The 6,366-nt window shown below is 40.9% G+C and overlaps 1 non-coding gene across 1 annotated transcript; it reads left to right on the top strand.

Annotated features, from left to right (window-relative positions):
- The first annotated feature begins 225 nt into the window (after nt 1-225).
- LOC149816532 (U6 spliceosomal RNA) lies at nt 226-328 on the top strand. Its single transcript, XR_016427790.1, has one exon. It is a non-coding gene; the product is annotated as a U6 spliceosomal RNA (small nuclear RNA).
- Nucleotides 329-6,366: the final 6,038 nt, after the last annotated feature.

Genomic DNA, 6,366 nt, shown 5'->3' with positions numbered 1-6,366 from the left:
TTGTTGAAACATCATTGTGGACTTGTGGGTAGGCAGTGGGCACATCATGCTCTATAGGCATCCCAAGAGGGCCAGGCCAAACCCGGACAGGGCTGGGCTCGAGCCTAGCTCGGTCATTGACGAGCCCACGTAACAGATGGTAGAGGGTCGAACGTTTTAGTCCCACATCGCTTAGTTTTTGAGATTTTTGATATTTTACATAAAGAAACTTTAAGCCTTCTCCTTGTCTCTTCGGAGACATCTGATAAAATTGGAACGATACAGAGAAGATTAGCATGGCCCCTGCGCAAGGATGACACGCACAAATCGAGAAATGGTCCAAATTTTTTTGCCGACTTTTGTCTTCCATTTTTCGCAGGAGCGCCTCTTCTGTTCATTTTTTTTTCCTCTGAATGAATCTTCTTCAATAGGTGAGTTCGATTCCAGAGTTTGCCCTTTGGAAATCATGATGGCGATCCTCGATTGATGGTATTAGACTATTAGTTTTTCTGTGTTTTTAGAATGAATCTCGAGGTTGTCTCTTTCTTACGATCTTGGTGTGAGCAAATCGCCCAAACATAATGGAATACCTGAATGGTCTTTTCTGGCATTACTTTTCTTTAGGTGGCACCTTGAAAATCTCTGTGTGTGTGTGTGTGTTGTGTGTTGTGCGCGCGCGTGTGAAAGCAATGCATGTAAAATTTGTTGTTCTTTCAGACTTTGATACGATAAGGTTTTCCTATACTTCAATTAGTTTTTTTTCTCCCCCTCTCAACTCTCTAGACTGGGGGTGCTTCTGTGAGATTAAGGTCTTAATGTTGGTCTATGTAGGTGGGGGGATCGTATAATCATGGCTTAAGTTGCAGTGGATAGCAATGAGGGAGGAATGTAACTTTAAAAAAGTTGGTTAGAGAAGGCCTATGATAGAGTTGGTGTTTCTCATATATGGGGCTAGAGAGAAGGGGGATCTTGACCCCAGTAACTTACTTTCAAAGATATTTTGTGCAGTGTTGGTCGGTATTACTGATAGTAAGCTGCTTATGTCCTGGAGTATTCAGTTGTGGAATCTTGTATCAGCATTGGGACTTATTTAGTTCAGTAAGGAATACTCAGTTAGATCTGCTAATGTCCAATTTTCTTGTTGCCACATATGCCTCCATACTGTTTTAAGGAGCTTTTTGGCTCCTCAGTTCTTAATTGAGGATAAATACCCAAGAGGGCCTTTATTTTGTTTGGTATATTAATAAGACGCTCTTGTTTGAAGTGCAAGAGAATCAGATCTATGGATCATTAGATGTTTATGGTTCATGCCTTTAACATGAACCCCAAGATGCTCATTCTGGTGGTGGTTAACAGAGATTGGGATCTCTGGACTGTAGTGCAGATAGGGTGCGATTTTTATTGCAAGTTGGGGACTTTACTCATTACTCCTCTATTCAGCTTGCTTGCCCCTTCATGGTAGTAACTCTGTCCAATAAGCTTTAAAGAAAGTATGTTGGACAACCATTTCTTACCCTTGTTGGAAAGGATCATGGGTATAGATGCATTGCCAATTAGGCTCTGTTTGGGAGCCTTGAATCAGAGGTATGTTGCAGTTTCGCCCAGTGCTCTCTTGCTATCAGCTGTTTGGGTGCAGAGGTGTTGCCAAAACACTGTATTGGGAATGGAGTTAGCAGCCCCAACACCATTCACAAGGGGATGTTTTCGGCAACTCCATCCTCAACACCAGATTTTGGCAAAACCAGATTCCGGGAGTCTAAATGCGAGGCTCCCAAACAGAGCCTTGTCTTGTAATTTATATTGCAATATTTGTTATTGCTGAGAGGGTCATCAATAGGCTGGAATTGGATCGTTACTACCAGAAGCTTGCTACGGCTACAGGAAGTATGGTTCCAAAGATGGTACCATAGTGACAAAAGTTAAAAAACGGCAAAATATCGGCAGCCAAAAACTTTGGAGAATTTGATTTTTTTTTTAAATCTTGCAGCTTTTGGCAAAATGTTGGCAATAAAAATAAATTAAATATATAATTTTTATAAGGAAATATAAATAAAATATGTAAAAATAAAAACCACCGTGTTTTTTCATGATAAATAGCTGATAAAACATAAATATCACATTTAAAACACGATATTTATGTTTTTTGTGAAAAAACCTGCGAGAAAATAACATTTTTAACTTTCGAGTAATTTTCTGCGAGATTTTTCACTATGGTACCAACTACTCCCAATGTGGGAATCTTGATTCCTTAACATTGGAAGTGTCCTTCCCTTGCTAGAGGAATCATGCTTCCTTTGACAAGCACACTTCTACTATAAAACCTGCACACAAAGAAACGCATTTAGGAAAGATATATTGCTTCTCTCACTTTTTGTCCACTTCCATTACCGCCTTCTAAGATGGGATTGAAGATTGTTATTGGCTTTTAGGTCAGATGAAGCTTAAGCATGAAGAAGCTCATATTTTCATTAGGGCCTTTGTCTAAACAGCACGGAGATTGCCTATTGAGAATTCCATGCAGACTTGCATGATTTGAGAAAAATCTATCATATTCGGTCATCTGAATACTAGTTCAGTAGACCTTGCTAGAAAAGACAGAAGTTTATCATAGGTTGCTGGAATGTTTTCATGTTAGTTTCAGTTTGAAGATTAGTAGCTCGGTACACACTTTCGAGATGGCTCTGTAGGTAAAATTTCTTTAACAAGAATCCTTCCTAGACTGTTCTGTGTTGTAATATACTTGATTGCAAGTTAGCAGTAGGATATTCACAGGGACAGAAGGATTCAAGCTTTCTTTGGCATGACACTGTGGTCTTTTTAGTGTTTGTTTTAGTTGTTGGAACAAATAGTGACCAAAAACAGGATTTAGGATAATCGAGATCCCAAGCCTAGAGGTGCCTAAATGATCACTATCTTTAGAACTTCAGTCGCCTCACTTCGGGATTACCAAAGATGTTAAAAAGGATTTGTTCACGACTGAGTTCCCAAGATACAACTACGCTTGCTTGATACAAAGATTGGGTACATTTCTTCTGAGAATTTTTAGAAGGATAATCCTGAAGGCAGGCTCAGTTTGATAGCATGGCGTGCATCAAATGATGAATCTGATTACTCTCATGGTGTTTCTCTGTGAGAGCAACGCATACTTTAGTTTTGCCTTGGAAGGCCTTCCTGATGGATATCCTTAAGGTGAGCAGGCGCCAGATAAGAAGCAGCAAAAGCATTCCTCTTTTGGGATGTGACTTTGCAAATTTGCTGTAATTTTTCTGTTTTATGCCTGGTTCGATGGTCCCCGGGATGTATCGAAGGGGCTAAATGACTGCATAGTGATTGTGTTTCTCCCTTTTATCTAAATTAAAATTTACTTGTTTTAGAGAAGGATCCATAATGCTGCAAAGTTTACAAGAGCCAGTGCTTAATCATGAATTTTTTTTGCTGTTCATTATTTGAATTTAGAGCGGCAGCTGCCAGATAAACTCTAAATCTTGCTCAAAAGCTAGCAAACACCTACACTGATGCCCATCTGCTGTAAACTTGCAGCCTCAGATATTAAGATGCTCTGTGGTTAATTTCAGGATATGGGCATTTTGCTGGTGTGCATATAAAAGTAATGAAGTGGTCAAAGATTTGGATATTTATCGAGGGGAGGCCCCAGTTCATGTGATGGGTTCAGGGAGAGATTGACGCTCTGCTGTATGGCCGACCCTCAAACGGTCAAAATCCCAATGCCACATCCTTTGCCCAGCAGGAAGCCTGTTGCTTTGACCATAAAGTAAGGGACATGCACCCCAGTATCGAACTAGTGACATCCTTCAAATTGAATGCCTTACGCCAACCCACCTAGCCAAATGTGCGGACCTCTTGTGGCATCCGGTGAAAGTTTCAACTTGAATGCCTTAAGCTGACCCACCTAGCCAGATGTGCCGAGCCCTTGTGAGCAACTGGTGAAAGTTTTATCTTCCAAAATCTCTGAAATATTAGCCTTAAAAGTCTAAGCTTATTTTACATCAAATATGAAAGGTCGAATTATTTGTGAAGCATTACATGCACTTCACAGTTCACAGAAGTTAATTGGTGCATGAGCTTACACTATTTGGTCATTCTGAGATCACATACATATGCATGGTGTGTTGAGTGTGAAAAAACTAAGACCTAATTGATTCATCCATGTTGAGTGAAACAAGATGTGGCATGACCTACAAATAAGTCAACTCGATCCGAGTCAAATAAAAGTCCATTGTTTGGTGTATCAATGTGCCAATCGGAAGGCTTTGACCATGACATTTAGCTGGTGAACAGAATGAATAAATCTTCTTCAATGAAGATCCGGTCTGGCTTGTAAAAAACACTTTTGAAATAAAACTAAAATAGGCATTCATAATGGTGATTCGGCAGGGAATTTGCATGAGCCATTGGAATTAGGGGTGGCAATCGTGTTGGGTTGGCGGGTCGACCCGACGGGTTGGTGGGTCAGCATACCTCAACCCGAACCCGACCCGTTTATTAAACGGGTCGGTTGTGGCAAACACGAACCCGGCCCGTTTAATAAGGGGGTAACCCGACACGACCCGCCAACCCATTTAATAAATGGGTTGGGTCGGGTAAATGGGTTCTCATGTTCGCGGGTCGGGTTGGCAGGTCGATGGGTTGGCGGGTTGACCCGCCCGCCTAACCCGTTTATTAAACGGGTCATCCGGGTTGGCGGGTTGGCATACCCCCAACCCGAACCCGACCCGTTTAATAAACGGGTTAGGCGGGTCAACCCGTTTATTAAAAGGGTTGGCTTAAGCCCAACCCGAACCCGCCTAAGAGGCGGGTTGGCGGGTCGGCTTGGCGGGTCGTGTCAGGTTTTGCCACCCCTAATTGGAATACTCTTTTGAGATACATTGGGCTTCAAGTTAAGTACAAGATATTAAAGGTTGGATTATCTGCGTTTTTTAATGAAATCCAAGGGGTCAAGCTGTAGCTGATTGATTTGCATTAATGACATGATCTGCCTATTACCAGTTTCTGATTATGACATTGATTTGCATTAATGACATGATCAAACTATTACCAGTTTCCGATTATGACATTGATTTGCATTAAAGGCTGGATTATGTTTACCGTTTGTTTATCTTTAATGAAATCCAAGGGGTCAAGATATTAAAAGGCTGGATCATGTTTACTCGTTTGTTTATCTTTTGCTTCTTCACAGTCATCGTGTTGTAGTCAGTCCTACTAACTAATTATAGCTTTCCCTCAAGAATAGATATCCTTTTTTGCTACAAAAATGCTAACTATTGTAATTATTTTAGCACATAAATTACTAAAAATACAAAGTGTTCATGCGGTCTCAAAGAGGCACAAGCATAGTGACAAACGGCAAAAAACCGGCAGCCAAAAACTTGCGAGAATTTGATTTTATTTTTAAATCTCATGTTTTGTTCGGCAAAATCTTGGCAATAAAAAATAAATTAAAATTTTAAAAAATATATTTAAGGAAATATAAATAAATAATATTTAAAAGTAAAAACCACACGTTTTTTTTTTTAAAGATGAATAGCCAATAAAAGCATAAATATCGTGTTTAAAACGCAATATTTATGGTTTTATTTAACGAAAAACTCTCAAGAAAATGAAAATATCACATTAAATTACCGTTTTCAATTTTGAGGTAATTTCTCTCGGTAATTTTGCGAGATTTTAATCAATCTCTTGAGATTTGTCACTGTGGGCACAAGACCCCAAAAATAACGTGTCTCCGGTGACATGATAGTATGATGGCTTCACAAGTAGCTGCATTAACACTTTTGCAGGAAATGTGTGGTGGTTACTCGTGACATGCAGATGCGCATCTACCAGCAGGTTTGCAGGAGCTTATAATATGATATGATATGGAATTTGCATGGGATCTGAGGCTGTTTGATCAATGAGAGAAGTAGACAGTGTATATGAAAATGAGTTGAACGTTTGACAGCAGTGTTGTGAGAGGCCAAGCGCAACCTCAAAGTACCGAAGCGCTCTAGTGAAGCGTTTGCAGACTCAAAGCTCACGCTTCACATGAGTGAAGCCTGCGCCTTGCATCGAGGCCCGCTTAGATTTGAAGGCGTAAGCATCATGTACAACCCACAAATATAAAAGTAAAAGAGTGAAGAGGGGGGAGGGCGTTGTACATCTTGTATCTCTGAGTGCCTCGCCCGATGCCGGCGAAGATGCGAGCCTGATGAAAGGGATCCAAAACTGCGTAAGACGGTCGCGGATTGGGTTACTCCAAAGATCCCCGGTGTCGGGGTCGTCGTCGTCGTTACCACAACCCCTCCCTGAGGTTGTTGCGCTGTCGATCCGGTGGCACAAGGGGGAAATTATCGGGTGCGGAGCGTATGGCCGTGTCTACATGGGCATGAA

Source organism: Nuphar pumila, chromosome 14, assembly GCF_984573655.1.
Source record: "Nuphar pumila chromosome 14, dmNupPumi1.hap1.1, whole genome shotgun sequence".
NCBI classification, from domain to species: domain Eukaryota; kingdom Viridiplantae; phylum Streptophyta; class Magnoliopsida; order Nymphaeales; family Nymphaeaceae; genus Nuphar; species Nuphar pumila.
This window is presented reverse-complemented; position numbering and strand designations above follow the sequence as displayed.